General features: G+C 42.0%; 1 protein-coding gene and 1 non-coding gene across 2 annotated transcripts in view; one reads left to right on the forward strand and one right to left on the reverse strand.

Annotated features, from left to right (window-relative positions):
- STAU2 (staufen double-stranded RNA binding protein 2) overlaps positions 1 to 21749 on the forward strand; it is a 3898627-nt gene that overhangs the window by 3682147 nt on the left and 194731 nt on the right. The gene's annotated exons all lie outside the window — the stretch shown is intronic.
- Positions 7993 to 8065, reverse strand: TRNAT-AGU. Its single transcript has one exon. It is a non-coding gene; the product is annotated as a tRNA-Thr (tRNA).

The raw sequence follows: 21749 nt of genomic DNA on the forward strand, positions 1-21749 counted from the left end.
AGTTTTTTGAGTCTGTCTATATAGAAGTGTTTAAGGCCTAGGATCCTCTTTGTGAGGTACTTTTTGCGGCCTCTTCAGTTGTTGCAGGTGTTTAGTGAGGTACATGCCAAATGGGGCATTGTACTCAGTGATTGGCCTAATGAGGGAAGAGTAGAGGGAGACAATGACCTCTTTCTTTCTGAATGCAAAACCCTTAGTAATGAGATGTACCACATAGAACGACTTTCTGACCATGCACCCAAACTATCAGGCCGCTTGAGCAGAGCTGACTAAGATGAGTTTGGGTGCCAAGTCCATCAGCGCTTTTACTCTAGTAGACGTTTGAAAGATCAGTGCTGTAGTAGCTGCTCCCGCCCTCTATCCTCCTTGCTTTTTTTTTTTTTTTTTTTACTTGTGTTTTATGCTAGGGTGTGGTTATTTATTTTTTGAACTTTGGCACTTTTAACATGGCCTTTCTGGGCTCAGCCTCCCTCTCTCTGTTGGCAGGAAAGCTCGTCCAATGCAGAGAGCACTGTTGTCTTGCAGTTGGCTACCCTTCAGTCCATTTCAAACTCGTCCATGAGGCTTATCTCCCATGCAGCTGATGGTACCTCACGGAAGGTGGGTTCAGGCATTTCTGTCAGAAGCCATGCCTGGATGCATTTGTGTGATTTCGTATAACCCCCTCAAATCTTCCTTTGGTGGCCGCAAAGTAAAAGACACACTCTCTAGTTGTGAGCAGGAAGGAAAACCCTGTATGCTGTGGGCATACATTTTTCAACCCCTCAAAAGACATTCTCTAGGAACCAATGAGGCAGAAAGAAAATGTGGTTCAAAAAATCCCAGGGCCCATTCCAAGATCTATGTGGAGACAGTTCCCCTAGGGACAGAGTTGGGAACTGTAATGACAGACACTGTCCCCGAGGCAGAGGTGGTCTGCATAACCAGGGATCCAGAGATACCTTCTCTGACAGGTCCTATCAGTACTCCTGAAAGGAGGCCCAACTGTCCATCTCTGGAGGCAGTCCGGGGTCTTTTATCCCTGCACCAGAGAGCCTGTCAAGAGATTACAACAGATTCATAGGTGCAGAGAATAATATCCAGAGGTTATATAATACCCTATTCCCTTCAACCCCTGGTAGTAAAAAAATCCCCAATGTTCCATCCAATGAGATGGAGGCAGCAGCAATAGAAATAACAAGCTGCTGTAAAAAAAAAAAAAAAGTCATCCAAGAACTCCCCTCAGACCAGAAAGAGTCCGTAATCTATTCAAGATTCTTTCTAGTACCAAAGAAAAGAGGGGACTGGAGACCAGTTTTGGATCTCAGCAATCTAAATCAGTCATTTCAGTACACAAACTTCCAGATGGTCATGATTCAGTCCAGTCTTCCTTTTCTGATGACTGGATGTGCTCGAGTGATCAGAAGATCCAGGAGGCATCTATACTTCTGTCTGGGAGCCAGTTATTACCAATGCAGAGCTCTGCCCTTCGGTCTCACCACAGCCCCAGGGAGTTAACCAAGTGAATTGCAGTAGTAGTAGCTCACTTAAGACTGCAAGGGTTCCTACTGTAATACTCGACACACATGATACATCTGGACATTCCAGTCCTAAAACTGACCACATAGTTTCTCCAGTTTTCTTGATTGCTAGACTGCCCAGGCTTTCTTCCCCTGTCCATCACATTCTTTTATCATCCCACAAAGCTTTCACTATGAAACTTTACAAAAGTAAATGGAAAAGATTTGTCATTTGGGCCCAAGAAAAGGACCTAGATCCCTTTTCAGCTACGATTCTTAAAGTTCTTGAAATTTTAGCTACACTTTTCAGTGAAGGTGCTTGCGCTTCTGCTGTAAAAGCAGAAGTAGCTGCAGTTTCCAATTTTCATATAGGAGTGAATAACTCATCTTTAGCATCCTACAAACTTTGTAAAGCCTTTTTAAGGGGAACTTTCCTACTTAGACCCCCATTAAAAGGCCCCACTCTTCCTTGAGATTTGAATATTGCTTTGCAAACTTTAACACAGTCTCTGTTTGAACCATCAGCTAAGTGTGAACTAAAATTCTTGACCTGGAAAACTTATCTTTTAGTGGCTATTACCTCTGCCAGAAGAGTATCAGAATTTGGATGATCACAGACAGTTATGGTTTTATCTACATAGAACAAAAAATTTCAGGAAATGAGAACAATTATTTCTCTCATTTTCAGAATCAAAATTAGGCAAGCCAGTTTCTAAAGTGACTTTAGCCAAATGTTTAACTGGTTGTATTACCTTTGTTTATGAAAAATTGGGCTTGCCTTTACCAAAAGCACATTCCACCAGGTCTATGGCAAACTTTTCAGCCTCTTTACCTAGATCTTTATTGGATGTTTGTGCAGCCAAACCTTGGGTATATCCTCATACTTTTATTGCTCATTACAAATTGGATCTGGTCTTTAGGAGAAGAGCATCCTTTGGCTTAGCGGTTCTCAGGAATATCCTTCCTTAGAGTCCCCCCAGGGTTTAGGTAGCTGGGGACTCTGTCCCAACAGTTGAGGAATGAATGAAAATGACAACATCAGATAAAAAAGTTATGTATTCACCATAGTTTTCTATCTGTGTTGTCCATTTTCATTCTTCTTCAACTTCCCTCCCTCCAGCCCCCTCCTTTTTGATTTTTGGAAGGATTGAAAGATGCTGGAAGAACTACTATTCTTTTGTTTGAGTCCCAGATTGTGTTATTTTATTGCTTCCTGCTGCCTTGCAGGCTTAAGGGGCAGAAAACAAGATTTGAGGTATGATAGGTGACTAGAGCATTATGGGTAAGGGAGAAGCGTGAGAGTTTCAGTGTTCCATGAGCTGGAAGAAATGGCCGACTTGGATACAAGGATCAGATTAGAACCCAGTAGATGAGGAAGAATAAAAATGGACAAGATAGATGAAACATTATGATGAGTACATAACTTTTTTTTAACCAAGATGACTTTTTCACTGCTTCTTTTGATGGAAAGTTCTTGTTGGGACAAAAAGCTAAAGACAAAATGCTACATTCCTGAGTGTGCCTTCCTTTGGTTGAGATAATAAACCGAGGTCCCTACTGCTTGAGTTGGTGGTACATTAGGTGGATGTAAAAGATCCCACAGTGCCTGTTGAAAAGACCAGGTAAAGTTCTCTGATACCCTGGCCAAACTTTCCCTTGTAGTATAAGTATCACCATGGGTCTTCCTGAAAAAATGTCTCTATGGTTAGTGGGACTAATCTGACTGACCCTTGTTAATGCTTCTTTTGATAGAAAGTTCTTGTTTGAACTAAAAGCTAAAGACAAAATGCTGTAGTGTGAGCTAGCAGGCAAATTGCTTATAGCTGTTGAGGGTAGGTTTTTAGCCCCTCAAAGATCCTTTCAGAGGAGTCAAAAAGGTGCAAAAAACATACTGTTTCACACATCCCAATAGCCTCAGCACAGAGATCTGTTTGATAGAGGATCTCACTTTAGAAGGAAGTTGTCTTCAAACCACTGCTCAAGAGGCAGAGATGGTCTATACCAGTAAAGGTTCAGGCAGAGATGAATTTAGCACTAGGTGACCTAGGCAGCTGCCTAGGGTTGGAGGGCACTTCGCTTTTAGAAGTAGTCTGTCAAACAGGCCCCAGAACATTAGTCTTGTCTGTAATCCTATTTTGAACCCCAGAAGTCTCAGCGCCAGCATTTAGAAATTTGTGGATAGCAGCAGCAGTTGCAGTCACAAGACAGCATACACAGGAGATTTGAATAGTTACAGCAGAAATACAACTGAGAAATGGCAGCATATTCATCCCTGAGATCACAGTAGTTGAACAGCATAAAGACAGGAGAACATATTGGAATGAGAAAGGGCATATTCCTTCCGTTCTGGAGATAGGGTCACAGTAAGTGCACATTACATAGCAGAGGTGTTTGTGCATGTGTATAAAATGCCCCAGTTAGGGGCACTGTCTAGTTAAGTGATCTTGCTCAGAGGTCAACCCTGAAACTTAATTACTGAAAGGTAAGAGCCTTAATCCGCCACTCTACCTGCCAGGCATCCTTTTAAGTTTTTTTGTAAATTACTGAGATTACAGTTTGTCAGTGTGAGTCGTAAAATTTCATAGTGTTTTTGGTTTGTAGTCTGCAGTCAGTGGCGCAACAGGTAGCACATTTGCTTTTGGAGCAAATGGCTGTGGGTTCTATTCCCACACAAGGTAGACTGATTGTTGACACTGCAGTGCAGCATAAGGTGGATGCTTCATTCCTTAGTGTGCCTTCCTTCCTTTGGATGAGATGCTAAACCAAGGTACTATCTGCCCTTGTAGGGGGTATATTAGGTGGGTGTAAAAGATCCCACAGCACTAGTTGAAAAGAGTAGGGGAAGTTCTCTGATGCCCTGGACAAATTTTCCCTAGTATTTTAAATATCACCTTGGGACTCCCATGAAAAGATGCCACTAGCCTAGTGGGACTAACCTGGTTAACAAGGGATAAATCAATAAAATAGATGCTGATGCAAAACCTTTTGCTCTTAACTTTTGAAGTGATTTAGATTAGGCTGGTTTTATCTATCTCCAGTTTTGTACAGTATCTCTGATTTTGCCTCTTTTTTTATGCCCTGTTCTTGAATAATTCACTTAACATGACAGTATTTTAGAGCAACTGGAAATTTTGGCTAGGCTCAAAAGTCCCCTGGACTGCAAGCCTAGTAACCACCTGTGAATCAGAGTAATTATGACATGAAAGAAGGAATTGATTTGTATGTGATCCTTGGCTTCCTTGTTTTGTGTAATGCTGACAGTGTGTTTATTATTTAGCTGTGAATAAACTGGACAGCATGAAGTCTGTGAATTTAATATTAATATTTCAACTATGAATACGTTTTTAATTTAGCTTGTTTTTTTTTTTCCAGGGACAGGTATGAAATGCCATTGTTCACAAACACATACCAACACTTTAACCAGTTTTCTTCTTTATTACGATCTGGTACCTCGGCCTTTCACCTTCAAAGGATCATAAACACAGTGTGCTACCAACAGTATTTATACACATAGAGTAATGTTGATTAGCACAAATTTTACATATTAGATAAATTAATTAACTTTTAAATCAATCAAGTCTTAAGATAATCACACAGTTTTTTAAAATGCCTTAAACTGATATATATTAAGGTTCTAAGCCCTGAAGGAAATACATACACACAAAGTATTATATTTCAAAGTGCACACAGTGTATAATATATCAAAAAATAAATAAATAAATAAATAAATGAATAAATCTACCTAGTCTACAAAATTTTATTATATTATATTATTATAATGATATTATTAATTATATAGTATTATTATTAATAATTTAAATACTTAACTCCAAATTCAATCCATAAGGCTTCAGTGTGTTATATTTCAAAATCATTCTAGTTTCTAATTCAAGTAATCTTTGAATATAAATTTTCCCACTTTCAGAACAAAATGGTTTGCCTAAAATGCAAAGCCTCAAACTATTTGGGCAACCACCATGTTTTTCAAAAAAATGCTTGGCCACAGGACTAATTTCATTATGATTTTTAATATCTTTTAGATGTTCCAAAATGCGGATTCGAACCATCCTTTTAGTTTGCCCTATGTACCATATATAGACACAAGAACAACCTAAAATGTACACTACCCCTACAGATTTACAACTAAAGCGATATTTTGGAGAAAATGTAACACCATTAATTTTAGTAAGATCATTTATTAATGTGTAAAAATAAAGTGTTAGGCATTATTAATGATACTGAATATCGGAAGTTGGAAGGTGGACAGGTTAGACAGAATTCTTCAGTATCTAAAAAGGAAGGAAGATATAATGGAGAAAATAATGAAGAAAAATTATTTTTTGTTACGAAATTTTCCCCTTTATCTGAAGAAGTAACAAAAATAGTGAGAAAATATTGGTATTTAATTCATGAGGATGAAAGCATAGGTTATTTATTTCCCAAATATATAACTTTTTCTTACAAGAAAGGGAAACATTTGAAGGAGCTATTAAATTATAATTTCTCTATAAGAGGTGATGAGAGAGGAAGTCTTCCATTAGGTACTTATCCGTGTGGTAACTGTAGCCTTTGTATGAAGGTCAGTAACATTACTAAAATTAATGGTGTTACATTTTCTCCAAAATATCGCTTTAGTTGTAAATCTGTAGGGGTAGTGTACATTTTGAGTTGTTCTTGTGTCAATATATAGTACATAGGGCAAACTAAAAGGATGGTTCGAATCCGCATTTTGGAACATCTAAAAGATATTAAAAATCATAATGAAATTAGTCCTGTGGCCAAGCATTTTTTTGAAAAACATGGTGGTTGCCCAAATAGTTTGAGGTTTTGCATTTTAGGCAAACCATTTTGTTCTGAAAGTGGGAAAATTTATATTCAAAGATTACTTGAATTAGAAACTAGAATGATTTTGAAATATAACAGACTGAAGCCTTAAGGATTGAATTTGGAGTTAAGTATTTAAATTATTAATAATAATACTATATAATTAATAATATTATTATAGGTATTATTACCTTAATAAAATTTTGTAGACTAGGTAGATTTATTCATTTATTTATTTATTTATTTATTTTTTGATATATTATACACTGTGTGCACTTTGAAATATAATACTTTGTGTGTATGTATTTCCTTCAGGGCTTAGAACCTTAATATATATCACTTTAAGGCATTTTAAAAAACTGTGTGATTATCTTAAGACTTGATTGATTTAAAAGTTAATTAATGTATCTAATATGTAAAATTTGTGCTAATCAACATTACTCTATGTGTATAAATACTGCTGGTAGCACACTGTGTTTATGATCCTTTGAAGGCGAAAGGCCGAGGTACCAGATCGTAATAAAGAAGAAAACTGGTTAAAGTGTTGGTATGTGTTTGTGAACTGCTGTTGCTTTCGTAAGTGTGTTTGGATGAAATGCCATTGTGTTTGGGCTACAACAGCTTGCCTAGCACTTAATGAATAAGGCAATGAGCTGCTTCTTGTAGTACACAGTTTGATTCCCTTAGCCTTCATTTGCTTTCTATATGACTGTCAAGCTACTTCACCAGACAGTACTCCAGGGCTGATCCTGAAAAGGACACTTGTGCCCAGTGGGGTCCCTAGCTGTTAGCAAATGTATTACACTTGTCTTTTGAATTTCTGCACAATTCACATTGACAATAATTTGGACTTCATAATATGCTATTTGAGTATGAATCCCAGTACATGTCTTCTAGTGTAATGGGTTACCAGATGCATTTTTCTCTAAATTTGGGTTTCAAGGGACAAAAGTTTACTGTTTCTTGTACTAAGTCTGTTTTCTGTGTAAGTGTTTTGCTTTATTTAGAAAATATCTGTCAGTGTTTTTTTCTGTAAAATTTGAAATAAAAGTTTTAAATGAAACTCCAAATCACTGTGGTAATTGTAAAATTAAAGAAAAGCTAATGTGTAAACTTGATAGGGTTATGGCTTATGGGTAAATACTAGGAAATTACTCTGCAGACTTACATGCCTGGCTAATAATTAGACACTGACCAAAGCTGAGAATCAAACCCTGCAACTTTTGTCTGTGAGGCCAACATGCCAACACTAAACCCTTTAAAATTTTATCCAGAGTTGAGCCATATATTTTTTTCTTTTCCAAGAAACTAGCATCTTTGAATTTTATGTCTGCACATATAAGAAACACTGTATAAAAAACAAACTTTATTTATCCATACAACATTAAAAGTCTCAAGCACCTCAGCTCACAAGCCTTCCAGGGAGACAGCTTGAATTATTTTCTAAGCATTTAAATAAGTAATTAATTATCCAATAATGCCACCTCAAAAAAAAAAAAAAAAAAGAATTAGCAGAACAAGTTTATCCCTTGCATGAAGCGGAGATCTGGTTTCTTTGGTCAGCCAGGGTGAATACTTAGCTTTAATTCTAATGTTTCTAGGTGGAGCATGGAAATTTAGTATGTTTAAGAAAGTGGAATTGAAGTACATATTTTTTAAGGAGAGGTCCAGGCCTTGATGAGACTTGAGCTGATGACCCCTGGTTTACTAGACCAGTGCTCTAACCCCTGAGCTACAAGGCCTACCATCACAGCTTCATTAAGGTTGAGCTGCTTGATGGGATTCCAATTACAAGCTGTCAGTGATGAGAGGAATTTTGATGGAATAAAATTCTTTTTGTTACGTATTAGTTTAAATATGGTAAATTTTTCTACAAAGGAATGATTTCTAATTATATAAGTAGGTAAATGGTCACACATACTGTCAGGTTGGCAGCTAGATAGAGTTATCTGGGATGGCTTGTATGACAGTATCCAGTATAGGATAGACTGTTTGTTGCTTTATTTATTCTAGTAGGAGTCTGGATTAACTGAGAGAGTCCATGGAGGTTTATAGGAGAGGTGGGTATAGGTGAGTTCCATGTTATCCAGTCGATGTTGAAGTCATTTAAAATTATGGTTTGGTTTTGATTTTCTAGTAACTGCACTTTTAGCATCAAATAGTATTAAACTTAGTAAGGTCTTGCTATGTCTAGGCAATTCAGATCCCCTATCCCAACTCATTTCACAGATGTTGATGGCTATAAGTAATTGCAACCAGGACATATCCAGACTAGTGCCATCACCAGCCACCAACTTACCAGCCATCCTGGTAGGATAATGCAGCCAGGTTGCACTGCTAAGTAACCTCCAGCACTGTGGCCAAAAGTTTAGTAGAGACCCTAGGATCAACGTAAAGGCCAGCAACAGTACCCACCTAGAGCAAGCAGTAGGCTTCCATAATTTCCTCATATGCTCACCAGGATCAGCAGTATCAGGATGGGTGGCTATACAAAACTCCATATTTCAGATGTAAAGGCTAAAGTTGCTCAAATCTAGAATCAGATCCACCCCAGCTTCTTGGAGATCAGAAACAGACAGAAGTAGAGTATTGTTTCCCATGCTGGAGTAGTATTTATGATCCCATCATCTTGTGGTTATGAAAACAGTACAGTAGACTCCCTGTTATCCGAGCTTGCTGGGCCCAGACCTTAGACTGGATAAACAAATGGCTGGTTAATTAGAAAAAGCATACAAAATAGCATTTATATGTTATAAAATCAGCTAGAATACCAATATTTGTATTGGTATGCATTTTTCTAATGAATATGAAGTCTAAAACTCAAATGTCTGTTATTATTTAATGCCCAGAGGAGGCAGAAGTGTTGTTCTTCTCTGTTGTCTTTTGCTAGGGCCATGGCAGAAATTTGATGGCCGGTTAAAGAGAGGCTGGATAAGAGGGAGTCTACTGTATAAGCAAATCCTTAAACATTAGCTGGTCTGTCAAAGACATATTAGATAGGGAGACTTGAACAGCTCTAGAATATGGCCATTTGCAATGATTTCCAGATTCCACCTGTTCGGGATGATGACATTTCAAGCTTAGGTGAATCCCAATAAATGAACACCCATTGCTGCAGCCAGAGATGGATTATCAGCATAGCTCACTGACCCTTTTGAATGAAATCCACTCAGGAAACTTTGCTGGAGTACAAGGAGTGACAGGAAAGTGTGATGATTACCAGGTCTCCCAAGGTGCTTTGCTGCTTTTTTCCCGCTAAATGACTGAGAGGGCTTTGACGAAGAAAGGGGAGGATTTTGTATATAGTGGAAAGAGTCTTGCCGTATTTGTTGATGTCTTCAACAATCTTTTGCTAAGGTTTGTCAATGAAAAAATAACTAGATCCTGTAGGAGACATCTAGTTTAATCTTGCACAGTTTCTCATAAAAGGAGAAGATTCTCAGCTATGCTGTTCGTTGGAGGCAGTGGCTAATGACCTTAGTCTAGTCCATTATATTTGCTATATTTAAAAAACAGCAGGCTGTGTGGAACTATAGCAAATATGCATTGTTATGAAAACAGTACAGTAAGACTCCCTGTTATCCGAGCTTGCTGGGCCCAGACCTTAGGCTGGATAAACAAATGGCTGGTTAATTAGAAAAAGCATACAAAATAGCATTTATATGTTATAAAATCAGCTAGAATACCAATATTTGTATTGGTATGCATTTTTCTAATGAATATGAAGTCTAAACTTATTTTACTGGTTCTTGCTGATCTGAGTCAGGATTCTTAGACAACGTTTTAATCACTTGTTTTACAAATATATACATATATAATTAATTTAAAGCCTATTGGACAAGCAGTTAATAAAGACCCATATAGAGATAATTTACTGATTTGTACTTATTTATTCCATTTTTTTTTTCATTTTCCAAGGTGATCCAACTGGACACAGGACAATATTTCCCCCCTTCTGCTTGCACCCACATGGCTCATTCATTCCTCAGAAGAGGGAGATCAGACCCTTACAACCCATTTGTTCCTGCCTGGGAATCCTATTCAGTGGATCCACTCTTCACCAACAGTCAGACTGGTGGGAGTGATCTTGTTGGTGGGCTGACCTGTAGTAGAGCAGCCTCTCCACTGTGTCAGCTCTGCTGTAGATGACCTACAAGGGGAAGAGTGCCTTTACACACTGAATTCCCCTTGGTTTGGTGGGAAACTTGCACATAACAATGTGAGTTTGCTAGGCTGGAGATGCTGTTTAAACTTAGGTTGCCTGAGACATCATCAGGGCTTTATCGCTGTGTGGCATGTAGCTGAGAATGCAGGTCCTTTTTGGCGGAGGCTCACGGAGAAAAGTTTTCTTAGTTTCTCACTTCAAGTCTGTTCAGTTACTTTAGGGCAAAGATCATATTATGAAAACTGGAACTGATAGAGAAGCCTTTTGTGTGCGTGTGTGTACATGTATATATATGTATATATATATATATATATATATATATATATATATATATATATATATATGTTTACAGTAAGACACACACAGACACACACACACACACACACACACACACACACACACACACACACACACACACACACACACACACACACACACACACACACACATTTTACTTCAGGGCCCAACAAACGATTCCTGAGAGGATGGCATAGTGGTTAAGGTGTTTACCTTACAAACACAAGGTACAGGGTTTGATTCTCACATGGGGTAATTGGCTAGGCTTGAAATGGCCCATAAGGGTAGTTAGCCTAGTACTAACCTATGACTATGACTATTCCAGTGCATAAACATTAAAATTTGGGGTCTACTTTATTCCCGCGAAAGCCGCATCTGTCAAATACAGTTCGCGCGACACATAACGAGCGAAGAGTACGTCAAATGCACTAAACCGCGAAAGTGGAATTATTGAATTTGCATAGTTGGCCCATCTGCGGAATAGCTCCGTAAGGTAAGTGTGCGATAGTTATGGACCTTAGGGTTAGGGTGTTGGTTAAGGTAAGTGCATGGGTAATGTATGTAAGGTTTAGTGTAAGGTTTTGTTAAGTGTATGTGTGTGGAATATTTAGTTTGTTTGGGTATAGCTCAGTAGGGTAAGTGTGTGGTAGTTATGGACCTTAGGGTTAGGGAGGGGTTAAGGATAGTGCATAGATAGTTGTGTATGTAGGGTTTAGTGTAGGGTTAGAAGTAGGGTTTTGTGCTTTACTTTAGGGTTAGAAGTAGGGTTTTGGTTAGTGTGTGTATGTGTTGTTTTTTACTGTGTTTCGGTAGGTAGTATGTTGCGGGCAGTGGGGTTGGCCAACTATGAGAGATCGAGATTTCAAATTTTGCGGTTTAGTACATTCAATGTATTCGCATTTTGCTTGTTATGGTTCGTGCGAATTGTATTCGACCGATTCGGCTTTTGCGGGAATAAAGTTTGCAGTATACAACAGCCTTAAATTATCTTTAAACATTGTGCTTTACTGATTTCAGTTCTCAGCTCAGTATACAAAGAATTTTTTAAATAATTGGATCATCAGACTCATTTTGTAAAACTGTTGGATGCGATGTTAGATTATCTGTCCAACTCAGTGATTTGGTTATAAGATCCAAACAGATGCGTCCTTGGCACCTCTTCCAGCTTTTGTATTCCAGGTTTAGCCCTCTCCTCTACATATAATGCCCTGCTTCCTCCTGAAACACCTCAGGTCTCTTTTGCCACCTGAAGAGACCATATGTGATTCGTGAGAGCTCAGCACTGTAATAGCTAAATGTATAATTTTTCTAAATTTTTGGCAATACTTATCCTACAGATGTTAAGTTGTCTATCTCGCCTTCATTCTTGCTGGATGGGTTCGGAGCCGACCTCGGCTCCGACTCGGCCACTCTAAAAGCTCGAGAGTTGGTTCCACCGGCTCGAGGCTGCCCCTATATCCCACAATGCTAGGCGTGAATTACCTCAGATCTCGTTTGCCGCTACAGCGATCGAGGTTGTTTTCTACCGGCTCCAGGTCAGTTTTAATTAGATTAGTCTAATAACTGTTTAAACTCCCTTTAGTTTAGTTTTTTCTCTTTTACCTTTAGTGTAGTGGATTTTTTGTCCTTTCTACCCTTATTCAGCCCCTTTCTTCAAGAACTAATAAGTTCTTTCCTTAGGCCTTCGGGCCCTTCCATCCCTTACAGTGTGTGTATGTGTTTTGGTAAGGGTTTATATCTATATAAGCTAACTTTTTCAATAGCTTTAAATTAATATTCTGACAGTGTAATCGGTGTGTGTGTGTTTTTTGTGTGTGGTTACACTTTCGGTTCCTTGAAAATGTCCAAGGATTCAAAGGTCTCAGGCTTCAAGAAGTGTGACTCGTGCTGTCAGAAAATGTCTCTGACAGACGGTCACACTTCTTGTGTGTACTGCCTGGGACCTTTACACCTGCAGGACTCTTGTGCTGTATGCCATGGCTTCAGCCCTAGAGTCCTGCAGGAAAGGAAAAACAAACTCATACTAAGGGGTTTGCTTAAGCCTGAAGGTTCCCTATCTGCTACCTCGGGAAAACCTTCCAAGACTTCTAAGACCTCGACTCCAGCTTCTGAGTCGAGGCCTAAGGCTTCGAAGTCTACTGCTACATCGGCTCCGGCTGGAGCCGATGAGTCTTTGACTACAGCTTCTGTGGTTCCCTCGGCTCCGGCTGGAGCCGAGGTATTGGAGATTCCTGGGTCGGCTCCGATCAGACCATCGGAGCCGACATCTAGAAAGAGGTCGAGGTCACCATCCCTTGGCTCCGTTCATTCGGCTGCAGCGTCTCTCTTGCTGTCTGAACGGAGCCACAGATCTCACTCCTCCAGGTCATCGAGGCTCTCGGATCATGACCTCCAGAGGGTAGTGAGTCGACTTCTAAAGTCCGAGGCACTGGCCCAAATGCTTCAGAGCCCGACTCATCAGTTGATGCCTCAACCTATTCCTCTAAATATTCCTCCTCCGACTCCTTTGAGCTCGGAGCCAGGGCGTCTCGGAACCGAGACTGTGGTAGCGTCGGAGCCGATACATTTGTCTTCGGCTCCGTCGTCGGCTCCGATTTCTTCTTTTGAAGAATCTCGGCGCCGGACTTCCCTTGTCGGCTCCAAGGGGGTGAGTGGCATCGGACCCTTGTCCGAACCCCCTCTCCCTCTCGGTGCTTCGGCGCTGGTGAGTTCGGCTCCGACATCGGCCTCGGAGCCATCTCTGTCAGTGCCGAGGGAGGTTCTCAGCTTCTCGGAGCGGGGACCTCTGGCTCTGCCTGACAGGGGTGCGTTCGAGGTCATGCGGAGTGTGTTGGAACCTTGTTCAACTCCACAGTCGGCTCCGTCCGTCCCTCCCTCTTCGGTGCCTCAGGTTATGTCTACTCACTCCCTCATCCCAGACCGCAGAGAGCCAGCTCCTCAAGAATCCCCTGTGGGGATCTCATCCTCTTCCGAGGCCTCCCCTGAATTGGCAGGGAGCCCCTAGGAAGAGAAAGTGTAAGAGGAAGCACATAGACTCACCTGAGTCTGTCACCTCTGACACAGATTTAGAGGATTCCGAGGGTTCCCCCCGTTCCCCTTCTGAAGATGTCTCCTTTGCGGACATTCTAGAGATCCTGAAACAGAGGGAAATTGGCCAGCCCTTAACCCTTCGGTGGATGAATCTGTGTATCTTGAGGCATTTGGCTCTCACCCTTCCACCTCCTGGGTGTTCCCCCCCTTTGATCCCCTCATGCAGGTGGTGGCAAAGAAAGCCTGGACGGCTCCTGACTCAGTGGACCCTACCCCCAGGAGACCTTCTAAATTTATAACAGCACCAACTGACAAACAATTTCTGACCAAAGGTGTTTCTGTGGATGCTATGGTGGTAGCTGCTGCCACCAAGAAGGAACTAGCTGATCCTTCAGTGCCTGTTCATCCCCCTAACAAAGAATCTAGGTCTATGGACAGGTATGGGAAGCGGATGTTTTCGTCAGCGACCTTCGCAATGCATTCGCTGAACTACCTATGCCATTTCACCCGTCTCCAGAGAGACTTGATCAAGGAAGCGAGTGAGATGTTGAAGGATCCTACAGCTGCAGATTTTCAGGACAAAATGAACACCCAGCTGACTACCCTGAATTCGATAGCTAACTCCTCCATGCGCCTCCTTTCATATGCGGCTGATGGAGCGAGTAGAGCCGCAGGGACATGTGTCGCCTTACGCCGGCATGCCTGGATGCGACTATGCAATTTTGCGGACCCCTTTAAAACGTCTTTCACTAATTCCCCGTTTGATGGATCATCTCTCTTTGGTCCTCAAGTGAAAGAAACCTTGACTAGGTGCGAGACGGATGGCAAAACTCTGTCTGCCGTCGGAGTCCGTTTTTCTACTCCTTCTAGACCTTACCCCAAAGGCCAGAAAAGTGGGAAAATGTGGTTCCAAACAATCTCAAGCGAATTTGCCTGACGCACAGAGTCGGTTCCCCTCCAGAGGCAGAGGAGGGAACAATAATGGTAGACGTCGCCCCAGAGGCAGAGGGGGTCCGCAGAACCAGGGCAATCGAGAAACCTTCTCCGATAAGCCCTTTCAGCATCCCTGAGGTGTTGCCCGACTGTCCACCTTCGGAGGCAGTCGGGGGAAGATTGTCACTGTACCCAGAAGCCTGGCTATCCCTAACTCAAGACAAGTGGGTACAGTCCATCATTTCCGAAGGCTATTCCATTCCCTTCGTTCGCATTCCAAACTAATCATAAAAATCCCTTCCAGATGTTCCACCCGCTCAGAGGGATCTTGCAGCTTTGGAAATTTCAAAGCTGCTTACAAAAAGAGCAATTCAGCCAGTTCCAGCAGACCAGCAAGGATCCGGAATCTACTCCAGGTTCTTTTTAGTTCCAAAGAAAACAGGGGACTGGAGACCAATTTTGGATCTCAGTATCTTGAACAAGTCGGTCAAGAAAACAAGATTTCGGATGGTCACGCTACAGTCCATCCTTCCCCTATTGGGAAAGGAAAACTGGATGTGCTCTATAGACCTTCAGGATGCGTACTATCACATAAAAATGAACAGATGCTCCAGAAGATTCCTCCACTTCAGGCTGGGAACCAGTCATTTTCAATTCAGGGCCCTGCCCTTTGGTCTCACCACTGCCCCGGTGTTTACCAAATGCATGGCAGTGGTAGCTTCTCACCTGACACGTCAAGGATTCCAGGTGTTTCCATATTTGGACGACTGGCTCCTCACAGCTCCCACCAAGCATCTTCTTCTAATGGCCAGGGACTACACCTTTCGCATTTGTCAAAACTTAGGCATTTCAATAAATTGCGAAAAGTCTGTTTTGTCGCCTTGTCGTACTATTACCTTCATAGGCGCAAATCTAGACACAGTCAACATGTCTGCGAGGTTAACAGATCAGAGAATAACAGACATACACAAACTGGTCTCGCTCCTCTTCAGCAACAACAGAGTCAAAGCCAGGTTAGTTCTAAAAGTATTGGGGATTATGGCGGCTGCCATACCTCTGCTTCCATTAGCCAGATTCCACATGAGAATCCTTCAATGGATGCTCTTCACACAATGGTCATACCAGCAACTTCCGATGTCCCACACCATTATGATTACGCAAACATGCAAGAATCATCTTCTGTGGTGGATGTCTTCCCCTCAGCTCTTATTAGGAAGACCCTTTGTTCCTTCCCTTCCGGTTGCTACTCTGACAACGGACGCCTCCCTGATCGGGTGGGGGGGCATTATCAGGGCAGAACTGTCCAGGGCACATGGCAACCAGACGAATGCCACTTGCACATAAATGTTCTAGAGATGAGAGCAGTGCTTTTAGCGTTGCAAGCCCTTCAAGACTCTCTTCCCTTGGGAACGATAGCAATCCAGACGGACAATATGTCTGTCGTGTGGTATATCAACAAACAAGGCAGAACCAGGTCCTATCCCCTATGTCGAGAAGCACTCAGACTGTGGCAATGGGCGATTTCTTCTCAGCGGTTTCTGATAGCAACGCACATCCCCGGGAAGTCCAATCAAATCGCGGACAAGTTGAGCAGAGCTATCCTCATGCCTCACGAGTGGTCTCTGAAAGACTCTGTTGTAAGAGAAATTTTTCTCAAGTGGGGTCAGCCTTGCTGCGACCTTTTTGCTACTCCCCAAAACAGCAAGTGCAGAGATTTTTTCACACTATTCCCGTTACCAGACCAGCCCAGCAGAGACGCTCTAGTCCAAGTTTGGCCCGGGACTTCTGTATGCATTTCCTCCCTTCCCACTAATCTCTCAAGTGATACAGAAAGCTATCGCTCAGAAGGCCTCATTGATCCTCATTGCTCCTTACTGGCCTCGACAGGTTTGGTTCCCCTTTCTACATCAATTTCTGTTGGAGCAACCTTGGCATCTGGACCTAGTTCCAGATCTTTTGATCCATCAGTCGGGTCAGTTACATCGCTCCTCCCTCTCTGAACCTCACTGCTTGGTTCCTCCAGTTCCAACCTTAGCCAGGCTTCCTCAAATATCTCACTCTGTTCGAGATATTTTGATAGCTTCCACAAATCTTCCACTCGAAAGATTTATCTGAGTAAGTGGAAACGTTTTGCCTATTGGGCTCAAGGAAGGACTTAGATCCTTTCACTGCTCCCATCCATATGGTTCTTGATTTTCTAGCTGAACTCTTTCATGCAGGTTCATCTCCTTCTACTCTCAAAGTTCAATTGGCAGCTATATCTAACTTTCATGTGGGCATTTCAGAGTCTGCCATAATGTCCCACAAGCTTTGCAAAGCCTTTTGAAGGGAGTTTTTCTACTCAGACCTCCTATAAGAAATCCTCCTCCTCCTTGGGACCTTAATTTAGTTCTCAGTTCTTTGATTCTCCCCTTCGAACCTGCAGCTTCCTGTTCTTTAAAATTGCTATCATGGAAGACTCTCTTTCTGGTAGCTATTACTTCAGCTAGAAGAGTTTCAGAACTTCATGCACTCAGCTGTCGACCACCATATCTGTTGTTCCACAAAGACAGGGTATCTTTACGAACTAACCCGTGCTTTTTACCTAAGGTAGCCTCTGCTTCTAACCTTAATCAAAGCATTGACCTTCCTGTGTTTTTTCCAGAATATTCTAATAGGTCTGAACAAAAACTGCATTGGCTAGATGTTCATCGTCAGTTAAGGTACTATTTGGATAGGACCAAACAATTCAGAAAAACTGACCAGCTGTTTGTCTCTTATGCGGTAGGCAGAAAGGGACTTTCTGTTTCTAAGGTATCACTGTCTAGATGGCTAACATCTCTGATTTCTATTGTTTATGAAATTAGACACCAAAAGCTGCCTAACAAACCTAAAGCCCACTCCACCAGAGCTTTGGCTACTTCTATAGCCTTCCAAGACAGACTGCCTATTGACACCATTTGTGCAGCGGCTACTTGGGCTACTCCTCACACTTTCATTTCACATTATAAGTTGGATTTAGCTTCTAGGCATAGAGCTAACTTTGGTACCACTGTTCTCAAGAGTCTGTTCCGTTAGGCCACCTGGGACAAGGTGCTAGGGACGCGGTCCCATCCAGCAAGAATGAAGGCGAGATAGACAACTTAACATATAGAAGTTATGTTCTTACCATAACGTTCCATGTTAGTTGTCTTCTTCTTCTTCTTGCGCCCCTCCTTCCCCCTGGCCTGGACAGACCTGGAGGAGTTTGATTATGACCTCTCTTTCTACCACCTCTTTGCTATAGCTATATGCTCTGCGGTGCATATTTTCCTGGATCAGGCTTTAGGTCACCTTTCCTCTTTCCCTTTGTTTATAGAGGTGGACTCCCTTTCCAGTATTTCTGGTTGTATTTTTAGCTGGGCCTAGCTCACAAACGAGATCTGAGGTAATTCACGCCTAGCATTGTGGGATATAGGGGCAGCCTCGAGCCGGTGGAACCAACCCTCGAGCTTTTAGAGTGGCCGAGTCGGAGCCAAGGTCGGCTCCAAACCCATCCAGCAAGAAAGAAGGCGAGAAGAAGACAACTAACATGGAACGTTATGGTAAGAACATAACTTCTATTTTTCATATCTTGTCTTCTCCTTTCTTCCCCTAAGTAAAAAAAAAAGGATTTAAGCTTCTTATCAGTAGTATTTAACTATTTTTCTAATAGTTTATTAATATAAGTAATAGAAGTCTTATTTCTCTTCTAACTGGCGTTATTGCCTTTCTATTTGTATAGCTGGCTGCTATCGAACGTGTTGGTGTATATCCTTTTTCTACAATTTGTCAGACAACGCCACTGGATTTAAAAATTGTAGTGCCTGTGGGCACAAGATGCCCCTACAAGATGTGCACAATCAATGTGTCTATTATTTGTGGGCCAACCATTTGAATGCTGAATGTGAGTCCTGTACTTCATTTGGAGCCAAGGCTCTAGCTGATTGTAGGAATAAGTTAGTTCTGAAGGGTCTTCTTCCAGCCCAAGTGGGAGAATCAACCACTATTGCTTCTTCCTCATCAGCTTTTCCTTCCTTCGATTGCCCAGACATATTGAAGATGTATAGCCATAGAGAGAAAGAAGGGAAGAAAGAGAAGGAAAAAAATAAAAAAATGAAAGAAAGACCTAGAAAAAAGTCCCTGGTTTTGACCCTTTAGTCGGCTCCAGTGCACAAGGCTTCAGGGCTTAGTTGGCTCCAGTGCGTAAAGCTTCAAGGCTTAGGATTTCACCCCTCATCAAGAACAGCAGCAGCAATGGGTCTGATCTCTGTTCCTTCTTTCTCCAGAGCTGACAAGTCCTAGGCTGCATGCTGTGATTCTTTAGCAGCAAACAACCTTGAAGCAATTGGGGATTGTGGCCTAATGGTTAAGGTGTTTGCCTTACAAACACAAGGTACATGGTTTGAGTCTCACAAGGGATAATTGTCTAGGCTTAAAATGGCTCGCAAGGGCAGTTAACCTAGTACTAATCTATGAATCAAGACCACCTTTGGTGGCTTCTTTCCTCCGGTGCTTTCAGTCGCCGAGAAGTTTATCAGAAGCTGACGCCAATAGAATAATGAGGAAGTTCCTTTGAATGGTGATCCAAATAGGAGTTTTCCCATCTTTGCCTCTGAGGTCATCAGGACATCCCTGGCCAGGTCCCATTTTAATTTCTACCCCCCCCCCAGTCCAACCTTCGGTCTAGGGTTCCACAGTGCAGAGCGAAACCTATGAGAGAATGTTGCTGGAGGCCGACGGACCTTCCTGCATCAACTCCAGTTCTTTCCCTTACCCTGTCAACCATCAGAGTGTGGAGGATCTCAGGACTGAGACTTGGAAATTGAGTTTCACACCAAGGTCTTCTGAGCTATCTCTTCCCCTCAGGGACTCAGCCTTAGACAGCTCAGCCCCGATATCAGCTTCTGAGGTGACTCAGGTTGGAGCAGGGAATGTTCCTTCCCTAGGATTTTTGGGTCCCAGGAGATCTTCCTTGGCTCCAATCTCACTGTGTGTGTTCAAGTTTTTTAAAAGTGTAATCTCTAGATCCAGACTGGAGGGTCTTCACACAAGCTTGACTCTGTCCTGACTCCCCATTGGACCCTGATGTTTCATTCCATTTTCCTGTTTTTCAGGAACAGCCAGCTTCATTCATCCTCGATGTTCCTTGCTTGTCGAGTCCCCATCCTGATTCCAAGAACTTCCTGGTGCACCCTCCAGATGAAAGTCACAGGAATGATACATGTAAAAGGAGGCATGTTGACTACTCAAGGGAGTCACTCACAGAAGATATTAACTTCGATGAGAAAGAAGATCCCCCCAGAGGACATTTCATTCATAGAAATCCTAGAAATGATGAAACAAAGGGGAGTGGTTATACAAAGTTCCATTCTAAGAGGAGTCATTATTCCTGGAAGCAATTGGGGCTGGATTACCTATTGCCCGGATGGTCCTGCCCGATGATGAGCTTATCAACCTGGTCTGTCAGCAGGCCTGGTTGGAACCCTGTATGGTGGAGCCAATTCCCAAGAAACCTGACAAAATGTTAGTGTCCCCCTGAAATAAGTCTCACTGGAACATAGGTCCCCCCAGTTGATGCTATGGTGGTGGCAGCAACCACAAAGAAGGAGCTTTCTGAAGAGAGCACCTCTGTCCATTCCCATAACAGAGAGCCCCGGGAATTAAACAGGTATGGAAAATGGATATATGTTTCAGCAACATTTGCTCTTCTCTCCCTGAATTATTTAACACACATAACTAGGATTTCAGGAAAAGGGTGGAATCCCAGTTGTCTGCCCTTTGGTGCATGACTAAAGTGTCCATGCCTAATTTCCAACACCGCAGATGACACAGCAAGAACAGCAGACACCTGCATTATGATTTGTCTGCATGCCTGAATGCTTTTTTGTAATTTTGCAGAAACTTTCAAGGCATCCTTTATGAATGCTGACTTTGGTGGGTCCATCTTGCTTGTACCCAAGGTAAAAAAAGATGCTGTCCAGAAAGAAACAAGATGTCAAGACTCTGTCTGCCATAGGGATTCATTTTACCACCTCCTGTTCTTCCCCTTTTGTTTTCCATTCCACTAACAAAAAGATCTCCAACATTTCATCCAGTCAGGCCTTCCAGCAGAAGTAACAAAGCTGCTAGTAAAGGGAGTCATGCAGAAGATCCCACCAGACCAGCAAGTGTCTGAAGTCTATTTAAGAATCTTTTTGGTTCTGAAAAGAAAATGGGAACATGAGGCCCATCTTGGACCTTAAGTCACTTAAATCAGTTTGTCAAACAGATAGGAATCTCTTCTGCACTAAAAAGACCTTTAATAAAATAAAGTTTTTTTTTAGTACAGAAGAGATTCCTGCATTTTATTAAAGGTCTTTTTAGTGCAGAAGCGATACATTTTATTAAAGGTCTTTTTTTAGTGCAGAAGAGATTCCTGTTTGTGTCTTTAGCTTGGATATTTTGGGGGAATTGTTTTCATCAGTTGCTACACTCCCATTTTCTGATTTTGTTTGTCAAACAGATGAAATTTCAGATGGTTCCAGTACAGTCCATCTTGCTTCACCTAAGGAAGGATGGCTGGATGAGTTCCATAGACTTTCAGGGTGCATACTACCATGTAAAGATAGCAAAGCAATCCAGAAGATTTCTCTGCTTTTGCCTGGGATATGGTAATTTCAAATTTAGAGCACTGTCCTTTGGTCTCATCTAGTGTCTAGGATGTTATTTCGTCATAGTCCCGAGGGTATTCACCAAATGCATGGCAGATGTTCTTCGTGTTTCACTGTTGCAGTCATCACATTAGGGTTAGCTGCTTGCAGTAGCCCTCAGTCGGCCTGACTATCAAAGTCTTGGGTCTTGCATCGGTTGCTGTCTCATCTTCTGTGACGTGAGGTAGTCAGGGGTATAAAGCATGCAGCCGACGCCATTACGTCAGTCTTTCTTGCCGTGCGGTGCCCGAAGCAGAAGCAGTTCGCAAGTGACAGTCGGCCGACTCCTGAAATTTTTGTTTTTGAGTTTCA

The sequence above is a fragment of the Protopterus annectens genome, chromosome 3.part1 (genome assembly GCF_019279795.1).
Source record: "Protopterus annectens isolate FY-2018-M chromosome 3.part1, PAN1.0, whole genome shotgun sequence".
NCBI lineage: Eukaryota > Metazoa > Chordata > Ceratodontiformes > Protopteridae > Protopterus > Protopterus annectens.